Source organism: Diachasma alloeum, unplaced genomic scaffold, assembly GCF_001412515.2.
Source record: "Diachasma alloeum isolate Michigan unplaced genomic scaffold, Dall2.0 Dall_scaffold_00201, whole genome shotgun sequence".
NCBI classification, from domain to species: domain Eukaryota; kingdom Metazoa; phylum Arthropoda; class Insecta; order Hymenoptera; family Braconidae; genus Diachasma; species Diachasma alloeum.
The window spans coordinates 686,154-699,267 of NW_021680366.1; the positions used below are offsets into that span (position 1 = coordinate 686,154).

General features: G+C 33.4%; 1 protein-coding gene across 2 annotated transcripts in view; it reads right to left on the bottom strand.

Moving 5' to 3' along the window:
- The window catches only part of LOC107035864 (ATP-binding cassette sub-family G member 1), a 29,174-nt gene extending 27,215 nt beyond the window's left edge, over positions 1–1,959 (bottom strand). For both annotated transcript variants that reach the window (XM_015253472.1, XM_015253473.1), the window contains exon 1: positions 1,751–1,959. The gene's annotated coding sequence lies outside the window, so the exon portion shown is untranslated. The remainder of the gene's footprint in view (positions 1–1,750) is intronic.
- Between the last annotated feature and the right edge of the window lie 11,155 nt (positions 1,960–13,114).

The following is a 13,114-nucleotide window of genomic DNA, read 5'->3' on the forward strand; positions in this document are numbered from 1 at the left end:
ATTTTCGAGACAGTCTCATAAACAGGATTTCTATAATTTCTACGAATTTTTAATGGCCGATGACGAATCAGGAAGCAGGAAGTGTCTGTTTATCAACAGTTCACACGAGTCACAATGTGGGAATGACATTTGCTGCACTTTGATCGCCTTTCTCACATCAACTCCGCAGGGAAATAATCGAGAGAGATGGTGTTCACAATTATAAGAATTATTTTGCGGATTTCCTTGGAGCTGAGGGATTTGGAAAAAAATATCGAAAAACCTTTTTTGTGGAATATTAATCTCTCAACAAAGGCTTCCATAATTTTTATCTAAATTTATCAGTTCCACGAATATTCGAAAAATTATTTAGTAAATAAATGAAAAGCTAATTAGTTTTCCATTTTTTATACGGAGATGTTGATTTCAGTCTCATTGCAACTATTGGAGTGAGAAAAACCCGAATACAGTTCAATTAACCTTTAATTATTGATTCTTGATCGATCAGATCGTTGTTATCGCCTTCAAATAATTCATAATTTATTTAGCAATTTCACATATATTCGAAAAATTATTTTGTGAATAAATGAAAACTTAATTCAGTTGCGAAGTGATAAAAGGAGACAAGTCATTTTTGACTATTGACCAGTTTTCAATCAATATCTCGGAATCTAAGGGAGATAGCAACATTTTTGTTATAACCTTTTTTGTTGATCCAATTGAGTGCTACAACAAATGTAATTGCGAAAATTTCGCTATCTCCCTTAGATTCGGAAATATTCCTCAAAAACTCAACTGGGAGATAAGTCGACTTATCTCCGTTTACCACTTCACTACTGAATTAATTTTCAACTTTTTCAGTAAAGATGTTCATTAAAAAAATCTTAAAATGAGTGGAATCACCCTTCCTGCGATTATTGAAACGAGAAAACCCCAAATACAGTTCAATCAACGTTTAATTATTGATTATTGATCAATCAGCTTTAATTTATTTTTAAATTCAATTACTCAAGACTCAATGATAAACAGATTTGGATTATACATGAGTCGGAGTATGATGGGTATATTTAATAAAAGGTTAATCATTTAGAAACCTAAATTAATTATTTATGAAATTCAGTTACACTCTTATCAGGAGACAAGTTGGAAAATTTTCTGCAGATTATTGCGCAAATATCTCGAAAACTGTCGGGTTTATAGTAAAAACTTGAAAGACTTTTGTTATAGACCATAAAATTTTCTAAAAAAAAGTCTTGTAATACATTCCTCTAAACCACGTGCACATAACTTTTAAGTATCAATTCAACGTTTTCAAATTAATTCTCTTTCTATTCGGATTCAAAGTCCATCTTCACTAAGTTCTAAATATCAATTCTATTGTTCAAAATATAATTCTGTACAACGGATCATTCGAAAGATCTTTCAAACGTTCGATCACTTTTATCTAGTAAAAAAAACAGTATCTGGATTGTTCTTAACAAAAGAGTAAAAACAAATGATTTGCAAAATCATCTGTTCATTCCTTTTGATAAAATCAGCTGAATCTCAAAGTTTCTCGCAGATTATTTTCAAAATATCTCCTAAACTAGTGGGTTTAGAGAAAAACGTCAAGAAACCTTTTTTGCAGCTCTCAAAATTTCGCACAAAAAATGTCTTTTGACATTTTTCACTACACCGCGTCCTTTCGCAGATATTACCGAAAGTGTTCGTCAACTAGATTTTGAGTTTCCTCGATTAAATAAAGTCACTTCACCATGTAATTCCATTTTACCTTTTTAATTATGTATTTCTTGTTTGCAAGTACACTTTCACGACAGTCAACTAGCCACGTCCATCGCCAAGGCGTAGAAATGATGGAGTGAGGTAGAAATTTAACTATCGAGCGGAGGAAGTCAGTGCTTCGCTTTGTTTTTATTCACCAGAAAAGAAATTTCTCACTGAGGGCTTCACTCTGCGCGCGTTGAACACTCGTTGCGTACTAAATCCAATATCGCACTGGTTCGCTGTACGGTAGCTTCACCAGTAATAGTTCAGCGGCTGTATGTCACTCACTAACACATTTTGAGCCTTTGGGTAATTGATGGGTTGGAGATTCGATTTTTCATATTGTTTTCTTAGCGGGAATAATTTTATAGCGCCTTAACGTTTTATATGCCGGAACACAGTCATTATAATGGAATTACTTGTTCGAGTGGTTTCGTCGATTGATGAAGACGTTCTTTATGACTGGATAATTTTTATTACGAAAAATTGAGTGTTCAATTTATTTCTGATATGGAAGGTGACTTTTTTAAATAAATTACTTCGTAAATATACACGGAGAAAAAAATTCAATAAAAATTGCCACAAAAGAAACGTAAAAATTACGTTTTGAAACGTAATCCGCGAGCAAAGTAAAATTCAATAAAAAGTGTGAGTCGGAACTGAAATTGTACGAATCGCCACGTAAATTCTACGATTTGTTCCGTAAAAATTAACCACCCATCTGATGACTCTCCGCTGTGGGGACAACAAGTCGTTCCGTAATTTTTCCCCAACGATTGAGAAATTTTACGGAATGAAACGTAGACATAACTCACCAGCTTCATAAAAATTGTTGAACGTTCAAGAATTTTTGATTTTCGAGGCATAATAAGTCGGCAAGTTTCTGTAAGATTTGACTTCTTTGGGAAAAATTACGCGACAATTTCGTACTTTGTTCGGTGATGGACCTGAAAATTCACTGAACGGTTTCAGATTTCTTCTCTTCCATTCCTATAAAAATTGCCGGAAAACGATTCCCCATTGCGGATTACGTGAATTGTTTAGTAATTTTTACTGAATATGTCTCTCCGTGTAATTTTCAAAAAAGTCACCTCCCATAATTTGTGAGCCTTATTCCGACCCTCATGACCCTTAATTTGACTCTAGTTACTTAAATGTTGATTTTTGCGACCTTTAATTTTCAAGTCTTAAATTCGACTACCAAATTTCTATCACCAGAAGTCGATTTGGATTTTTAAAATATAGAGAGATTAAAGTCTACATTCATGACAAAATTCATGGAATTCGATTGATCCTTTTCAAGAAAATTTCAAAAAAGAAAAGGGGAAAAAGACCACCTACGTACATACACAGACCTTTTTTGAAAAACCAAAACAATAATTAAATTGAGAAAATAATTAGAATTCCGAATCTAATCGAGTTTTCTGCAATTTTTTTCCAGTTTTCAATAATCTTTGAATTTACCGTAAGGGTAGAGCTACTTTAATCCCCAGCGACGCATCTCCGACACTCAGACTAATCGTTGAAACACTTAAAATTCATTCATTTATCAATTGCTAAAAGTGATAAATGAAATTCATGTGGCGGGTCTTTCTGAACATTTACCGAATGAAGAAAGAAAGTAGAGAACTATTGTTGTTTAGGCAAAGACCTAAATTCAATTCAACGAAATTACAAATTTTGAGCAGCAGGAATGTCAAATTAATAGCACGGAGAAAAGCTTTGGAAACGCAGGAATTGTGAATTTTGAAAAATCTGATGCAAAAAATAATTATCTCCCTTGAGTTATCGTAGTTTTATGGATCGGAACGCAGTTTTTACGTGCTGAAACATAAACTTTAGTTACCTCAACACAAAAAATTGGAAACTTAAATTTGAGTGACTACAAAGCTTCCATTCGGAAGCAAAAATCATGCAATTTCCTACTTCACCGAAAATTCCACGCAATTACACATTTTGAGCAGTAGGAATTTCGAATTAACAGCACGGAGAAAAGCTTTGGAAACAATTACATGGGAAAACGTAAAAGTGACGTAAAATGCTCTTTCAGGAATTGTGAATTTTGAAAAATCTGATGCAAAAAATAATTATCTCCCTTGAGTTATCGTAGTTTTATGGATCGGAACGCAGTTTTTACGTGCTGAAACATAAACTTTAGTTACCTCAACACAAAAAATTGGAAACTTAAATTTGAGCGACTACAAAGCTTCCATTCGGAAGCAAAAATCATGCAATTTCCTACTTCACTGAAAATTCCACGCCATTACACATTTTGAGCAGCAGGAATTTCGAATTAACAGCACGGAGAAAAACTTTGGAAAAAATTACATGGGAAAACGTAAAAGTGACGTAAAATGCTCTTTCAGGAATTGTGAATTTTGAAAAATCTGATGCAAAAAATAATTATCTCCCTTGAGTTATCGTAGTTTTATGGATCGGAACGCAGTTTTTACGTGCTGAAACATAAACTTTAGTTACCTCAACACAAAAAATTGGAAACTTAAATTTGAGCGACTACAAAGCTTCCATTCGGAAGCAAAAATCATGCAATTTCCTACTTCACTGAAAATTCCACGCCATTACACATTTTGAGCAGCAGGAATTTCAAATTAACAGCACGGAGAAAAACTTTGGAAAAAATTACATGGGAAAACGTAAAAGTGACGTAAAATGCTCTTTCAGGAATTGTGAATTTTGAAAAATCTGATGCAAAAAATAATTATCTCCCTTGAGTTATCGAAATTTTATGGATCGGAACGCAGTTTTTACGTGCTGAAACGTTATTGTTACGCGACATACTTCATTACGGAACCTGATTTTATGACTCCGAATGATTTCATCAATTCAGTAGCAAAGCGGCAAACAGGGTCAAGTCGATTTTGACTTTTGATCAGTTTTTGATGAATATCTCGAAATCTAAGAGAGATTGCAAAATTTTTTTCATGACCCTTTTTATAACCCTCAATTGGCTCTACAAAAAAGGTTATGACAAAACTTTTTCTATCTCTTTTAGATTCCGAGATATTCGTCGAAAACCGGGCAATAGTCAAAATCGACTCAACCCGATTTACCGTTTCGCTACTGAATTTCAATTCAATTATCTCAGAGCAATTGAAGTCATCGAAATCGCGATGAATAATTTTCAAAAATAAATAATGAATATTTTAATAAATGCGATGAATATTTTGATCAATAAGAGAGGTGGGGCAAAACGGGTAGCTTTAAATTGTTAAAATCTGATGTACACTAATAAACAATACTATTTGGACACATTAATAGTAGGATTTAGTTGTTATTAACGGCGTTTCTTAACTATTACCACGGGCAAGTGGTCCCCAGGAAACATCGGTAATAAAATATCGAAAAAGACAGACAGATTTTCAATTTGGACATTATCTCTTGTTACATTTTATGATGAATGACGAAATTATTCTTTTACTACGCCTCCGTAGCAGAGTCGTCGATAGACTGATAATTAAATGAGTGAATATCTGAGTGGAGCGGGCGGTCTATTCGAGGTTGTGACCTTCTCGATGGTTTACTGCGTCCGAACTTTCTCGATAAACTCTCATGAGTTTATCTCAATTCAGGGAAAACACTCACAATCAGCGAAACATCGAAAAAAAAATGGCCTGGTTTCGTAAAAATTAGACAAGATGGTGTTGCTCTGTGATGTTGATCTTCACAGAGAAAAAAGCTTCTAAAGTTTGTATAAAGTTTACTGATTCTAGAAACTATGGTTTGTAACCTTCATTTTTCTAGAATCTAGAAATTATTTTTCAAGTTCTAGAATAAAATCGTATGAAGTTAATCAGCAAAATTGCGGTTAGTTCTGAATCAAAATATTCCAAATTTTAGAAAATAGTATATTATGCTACTGGTCCGTAAAGATCCATTTTCTGGAAATATTCTATGAAAAATATAATAAAAATTGACTACAAATTTCCATTTTTGATAATGAAGCTAATGTATAATTATATGATAATTTTCTTATTCTTTATTGATTAACATTTTGAACGTAAAAAAAAACAAATTCTCGCGAGGTGAGTAGTTACAAAATAGTCACGCAGTGTTGACGGAACAATGTGAAAAACCAGTCATCAGCACAAATAAACACGGTATCGGTTCGATTATTATTATCGAAAGGCATCATTCTTCATTTTTAAGAATGTTTATCCAAAATCGCAAGTACTTAAAAAAATTGATTTTTTTAAACTGAGAGATGAAGATATTCCCTTCACTTTGATACAAATTTCAATCCACCAACCCATGTTCATTATTTAGAAATGAAATAGACAAAATGCACCAAATGCATGCGCTAACATGCGCTTATATCAGACAGAATCATTCAAATATTTTCTCTTTTTGCTCGGGTACCCCACATTTTTCTCTGGCCATTGGATTCAGTACACTGATAGAATGATTCATTTATTCCAAACGAGATTCGTTAACTATTAACGAATGGTAGAGTTGATTATGACCAAATGAAGTGACGAATGACCGAGTGACGAACATAAGTTGTCTTCACAATATCCGTAAACGGCGTTAGACGGACACGAAATGACCGTAAAACGACGTTTTACAGACAGTGTGATGAAAAAAACATTTTGCAACTCTTAAAAATGTCTTTCGACATTTATTCATTTATTTATTTATCATTTGCCATGTATACCCTACTCGGGTTTTTACAAGTTCTCTAATTTGCGGTTATCACGGGCCGACTTCCTCTCCAACCGTGTCGCATTGTACCCCAGGAGCTGTACGCCGTGCAGACTCTCCTGGTGAGAGAGAAAAAATTCAATTTCAATCTTTGCGATTATAAAATCAACAGACCCATCCGAGAATTCTTAACAGCTTATGAAATTTTCTTGCAAGAAAAGTCTTCCATTGGGTTTATTCTTTTATCCATAACTCCATAAAATTCAAATATGTGACGTGCAGTTATGTCATCGCGCACGTGTTGTATTAACGATCAAAGAAAACAAATCAACGAAACGTGCATGACTCGCATCGATTAAAGACGTCGAAGGAAATGATTTAACTTTTTTCCCCTCCACTTTTCACTTTTAATTCATCCAATGCAGTCGCCACCCTTTCGTCGTTATTTCAAATGTATTAAATTTTATTCACTCGTTAATGCATTATAGAAATGAATTATGAATTATTATAACAAAAGTCAATCAGTGATAAATATAACTGATGAGTGAAATTAATGAATAATTTTTAATTTTTGAACAATTCCCTTTTACTTTTCAAAGTGACCCGATCAATATCTTAATAATAATGGGTTAAAAATAAGGGAAGAGTTGAGATGAATTGATTTTTATGAATCGAACAGTGAACAATTTTCTTGAATTATCCATAATATCCCAGAATTCTCTGGAGGATTAAATCATTTTCGGTATTTTTCTGGAATGAAAAAACAGACATTTTTTTGGGTTGAGGATTTTCTGGGTTTTCTAGAATTTAGAACTGAAATTGAAGCCAAAAGAAGCACAAATTTATGCCATTCGCGAAAAAAAAGAAAAATGGAAGGAATTGAAATTCATGAAAAGCATTCATGAAAGCACCACCTGATCAATGAAATTCCAAGAAGGAAGAATTAATCTATTTCGCGCATGTTAAACATGAGAAAATTGGCAATTATGACGCAAAGAATAATTTGGGAGTTTGAAGAATTTGAAAATACCGTGTGTTTTTTAGCGATTAAGTTCACGCGATCCATTGACAAATCAGAGTTGAGGATTAGCGGTCAGGCAGTTGTGATGCATTTCAATATGATTTCTGCTTTGCTTACTTTAACACGCGCTTTTATGGGGATTCGAAAAAATAATTAAAAAGAGCACTTGGCTGCATTGTTATAAAATTACTCTTGAAATTTCAAGTTGAAAAAGCTTGAAATTTTTAACAACAACAAAGTTACATGAAGTTTTTGTAGAATTATTCATTGACGAATCAGTTAATTTCTTGAATATTCAAGTAATTCTCGATTTTTAGGTCCATACGGCACTGAAAAACCTTGAAAATTTTGAAAATTCAGGCAATAACTTCTCTGAATTTTCAATCTATTGAAAATTTAATTGTATGTCATGTTCAATTTTCACGATGAGTTTGAAACTTCAAGTTTTCATTGAAAAATCAATGATTCTTCACCATGAAAACCCAATTTTCTTGAATATCAAAGATTACTGTGAAATTTAGTGAAGGTTTTCATTTGAAATTGAATTCAAACTCACAACATTGAGAATTCAGATGCCATTATGACTGAAATTTCAAGAAATTTCTAACAGTGTCGAGTTTTCATGCAGGAACATAAACAAAAAATCGAAGTGACCTAGGAGAATTGTTTAGAAGAGATAAAAAAAAGAGATTAAAAAACTCATGAAAAATAGGAATTCTGCGTGCGCAACTTGGAATAGCGACAACGTCGTGGTTGGCAATCGTGAAGGGGTAAGCGTGGCAAATACGAATGGAGTTGTGATGATACATTTCGCTATGGGAAGGAACATAACAGCTGAGTGAATCAGTGCTGCCAACTTGTACCTCGAACGGCACGACGTTGTCACTTTTTCTATCCACATTAATTATTTTCCAATTATTCAAAAGACAAGCTAGAAAAATAAAAGAAGGCTTGAAATATGTGGGAAAAAATAGAAAAGTTATTAAAAAAATATTTCGAACCCAAAAATAGTCGAAATAGATTGAAAACTTGTAATTGAAATATTTTTTTTTTGTTCAGCGATTGGTTTTCTGCGAGAGAACACTAGATTCTCCTCCGTCTCACCTCCTACATGCCCACCCCATCATAAATGCCTCAAACCTTTGAAGATTATTTACTTCTTGGAGATAATTCATTTCTTAATTTGCCGAAAACGACTCAGTGTTGCATGGAAAAAAATCGCTCATCCAAATTTTCATCGAATCTTCATTCAACATTTTTTTAAATAAATAAATTGTATACAACAACTGATTGCTCATGTTAATGCATGTTGAGATTCGTAATATATTCCCATTTCTAGGTAAAACAGTTGTGAAATCCAATAATAGGGGCATTAATTCTCTCGTTAGTTCTCGAATGAACGATAATAACGAACTAAGCGTAAAAAAGGCATTAAAATCATAAGAATGAAGTAATCGAAATTACAGTGTTTGAACACAGAATGATGATACTGCTTCCTGTTTTTTTGTTTGTGATAAAAACAAGAGTTCAATGGGTAATTCAGTGGTCATTGGGCATGTTCGTCGTAACTGTTGAATATTTAAAATAATTGCGATCACGGAAAAAAATTGTTTCAGGGTCATTTGTATTTTTTGACTCTCGCTGTTTGCATGCGGTAAGCACGTGAGCTGCATTGCTACTCTCGGTGGAAACTTACAATTGTCGAGTGATTCATGAGAATTTATTTATGAATTTATCCATCTGCAATTTTTCGTGGAATTCTTTGTGGAAATGGTCAGAGGGCGAGATGAGTTCAATGGGTTCGCGGATTGCTCTGCGAGTGTCTTTTGGGCTTAGAGAGGAGTGTCGAGGAATTTTGGTCGAAGCGAGTGAACTCGAAGAAATTTGTTAATTAGAATGTAAATACTGTGATAATACGAGATGAGTTGGACAAATTTATTGAAATTCTATTCAAGTTTCATGAGAAAGTCCATTTGTTTTTTGCCAATTTTATTAAGAACAATTCGTTCCTTTTCTGCGTTTTTATCAGTAGAAAATGTTCAATAGAAACTAATTTGTGTAACAAATCGAGAGAATTTGTTTATTTATTTTTATTCATTTTTTATTTCAATTTGATTTTTTTATGCGATTTATTCTATTGATTATTTCCCCCATCTCCCTTCCGAACAATAGAATTGCGGTATTCGACGTCCCGCGGATCAATCAGAAGAGAATGACATCGAGAATTTTTCCCATCCAAGTTTCAGCCAATAGAATTGCACTATTCGACTGTGATTTTATATAGTCAACACGGTATTCAACTGATAATTTTTGATAATTCCACTGGTCATTTTTCATATTAATATATATTTTATTAATATATATCAGTAGTGAAATTACGTATCTTTTCCGTAATTCCGGAGCGAAATGCGGTTGTAGGAAATTTTACGGAACTGTCATGGAATTTTTCCAGAGCGTTCCGTAATTTTTATCTGAATCTCCTGTGAAAAATTATGATACCGTCACTTAAATTGTCTGAGTCGATTCCGTAATCGGTGAGCGAATCGTGAGTTCCGTAATTTTTACTGAACATTTCTCTCCGTGTGGTAAACCGGTATAAATCGATTTTGACTAGTGCCCAGTTTTCAATGAATATCTCAAAATCTAAGGGAAATAGCAAAATTTTTGTCATAAACTTTTTTGTAGAGCAAATTGAGAGCTACAAAAAAGGAAATTACAACAATTTCGCTATTTCCCTTAGATTCCGAGGTATTTATTGAGAACTGGCTAATAGTCAAAATCGACTTATACCGGTTTACCACTTCGCTACTGATATATATTAGATAGAAAAATTCTCTTCCGAATACCACTTGAGCGCCAACATTAATTAGGTATTTTCCTCATGGTCCCCTACCTACAAACGAAATCGTCAAATTAAAAAAAAAATCACAAGTGCGAAGCACGAGTTCATTAGCGAAGATTGAAGAAAAACTTTATCACACACGTGCATACATATACAGTACACACACGTACGGACGAGGTCTAAAAATTGCATTTTTGGACTTTTTGGATCATACTGGGTCGATATAACACAAAAAATCCAAAACTTAAATTTGAACGCTTACAAAGCCTCCCTCGAACTTCAAAATGAATCAGAGTATTTCTCTCAAACGTCCCTGCGTACAATCCAAAGCATCAAGTTTTGTAAGAAAAATTTTTTTAGCCTGTGAAAACTCACATATTCGTTTGTATGCAACGAAGTTATCGGGAAATGCCCCAGAATTTTGAATCTCTCGGTCTATTAGAACTGAAAATATTTTTCTATAGAGTTCCCTCGACATGAATTTTCCCACGATTTTTTTCCTGATTTTTTTCTTCTCTCTGGACACCCCCATTTCCGGGATAATTTCAAGAGTAACGGAACTGCAACTTTTTGGGGAATTATTTAAATTCTCAAAAAAATGTTTTGAAAGGTCTCGAAAATTGCGATTAATCAAAATTATAGAAATTGAAATCTGTCGTGAATTGGTAAACTAGGATAAGTGTATTTTTTTCGAAAAGAGTTTTTTTTGCCACATCGCTTCCACAAACTGTTGAGAAGCGATTTAACTCTAGTCCGGCCACCAAACGCGATCCTGCGACTTGGTCACCTCTGCGGGGATTCCCCGCCGTGTTCTTTAGGCTTCAGCGTTGCTGAATTCACTCTACACTGCCTGGGCGCGTTTAGCGAGTTCTCGGCAACGTCGCGTCACGGGCAATTTCATTTAACATGGGAAAAAATAATTCATCTGTTCGAAATAATTTGTTTTCTTTGGGAATTTTGGGAAATATGTCGTTCTGAAAACTACTACAATTTTTTAGACACTTCAATTGACAACGTCAATTTTTTTTTTAATTGTTCCGGTTAGCCAGTCAATTGTAATTAAAGAAAAACGACGCGGGGCGGGAGTTCCCTCATAGAATGACCAATCTAGGGTTAACCAAAAATATTTTCGAAGAAATTGCACTTATCCTACTTTACCCAATCCCCACAGAAATATTCCTCTTGAATGAAAAAAACAATTCGATGAAAAAATGATAAAACAATTGATAATCAATAATTATCCAACACTAAAATCAATAATCATTATCTTTAGATATCAATTAATGACCATTACGAAAATTAAAAAGTTTTTTAATATTTCAATCATGTTTTGGATGTTGTGAAATAAAAAAACATATTTATATTTTCCAAAAATTCGAAGCTTTATTCGTAACAAATATCCTATACAAAATACAGTAATTGCTCGTGGAGGATAAATTGTCCGTAAAAACGTGTTCACCATCCTGATGAGAATTCTCGTGAATGCGTCCAATCAAATCTACCAATAACTCCTCTGATTAAATCATAGAATAAGCATAAACAATAACAATTTCATAAATACAATTTTGCATCATCCCAAAATCAACTGAATAGTTCCAGTGAATAATTGGTAACGATAATAATTGATAACTGTTCCAATCACGTATTTCAATACAAAATCGTAAGAAAATTGACAATGATGTTATAGAAATGAGTGCAATGCATTTGGTTCGAATATCATCTCCTGAATGTTTCAGATATTGGCAAGAGAATTATGTGCGACTGTATGGGAATTTTCTTCCTTCATTTTAATTTAGATTCCCTAGGAATATTTGTAATTCAGAGCCCTTCACAGCCATCGACGAATCAAAAACCATTGCCGATCGTTTATTGTCTGAATTTAACTGATGAAACTGAAGGAAAGCATCAAGGCACTTGTGCAGTTAGTTCATTACACTCGGAAAAATAAATGAAGAATTCAAAATAATTTGCACGAAATTTCTCTACTCGTTCTCCCTTCGAGTTCAACTGAACTAAATCATTAATCCGAGTGTTTAAACAATTATTCCCTTAAAAAATCTATCAATTATACCCTGACTCTTGTACAATCTAAATATGTTAATCATCGAGTCTTAAACAAGTAAATTTAACAATAAAATAAAATAAATTACATTATTTTAAGAGGTTAAAAACGAGCTAATCGATCAATCATCAATCACACGTTAATTAATCGATAATCAACCCGTACCATGAACTCTATGAGTTTTTCTCACTTCAGTATTCGCAACGACAGCGACTCCACACTGAAAAGAAAACATGTTCTCAAACAAGTCTTGTGTGAATTGAAAAATCGCAATTTGAAAATTATCTAGGAAATTTTCCCAGAAATTTTACTTCGATTTCACCATAATATGCAGAGAAAAGGATACATCTGTTACGTATATGTGAACTGATCTAAATCTTGGAATGTCACTCCAATCGCTTGAAACTGAATGAAATTTCTCAAAGTGCCGTTGAAAACCTTTGAACTTCTTTTGAATACTGGAAAGTCCTCTGAATGTTTTTTAAATCTTTCCAATCTTAGAGCATTCTGAAATGTCAATGATTGTTCTCATCTTCATATGTTAATTAATTCACAAAACGTCAGGGAATATTGAAGAAATAGTTACGATGTTGAATTCACTATGACAATTTCAACAGTTAATTGAAATCCAGTACAACGGTAAAATCCAATAGTAAATTTAATTGAATTAGTTGAGTAAATGTTCATAGTGAACTCAACGTCGTGATTATTTCTCCAATATTCCTTGTCCATCTTTGAATTCCTGAAGATTTCATGAAATCCTTCGAAATTCCCTGACATTTCAAAA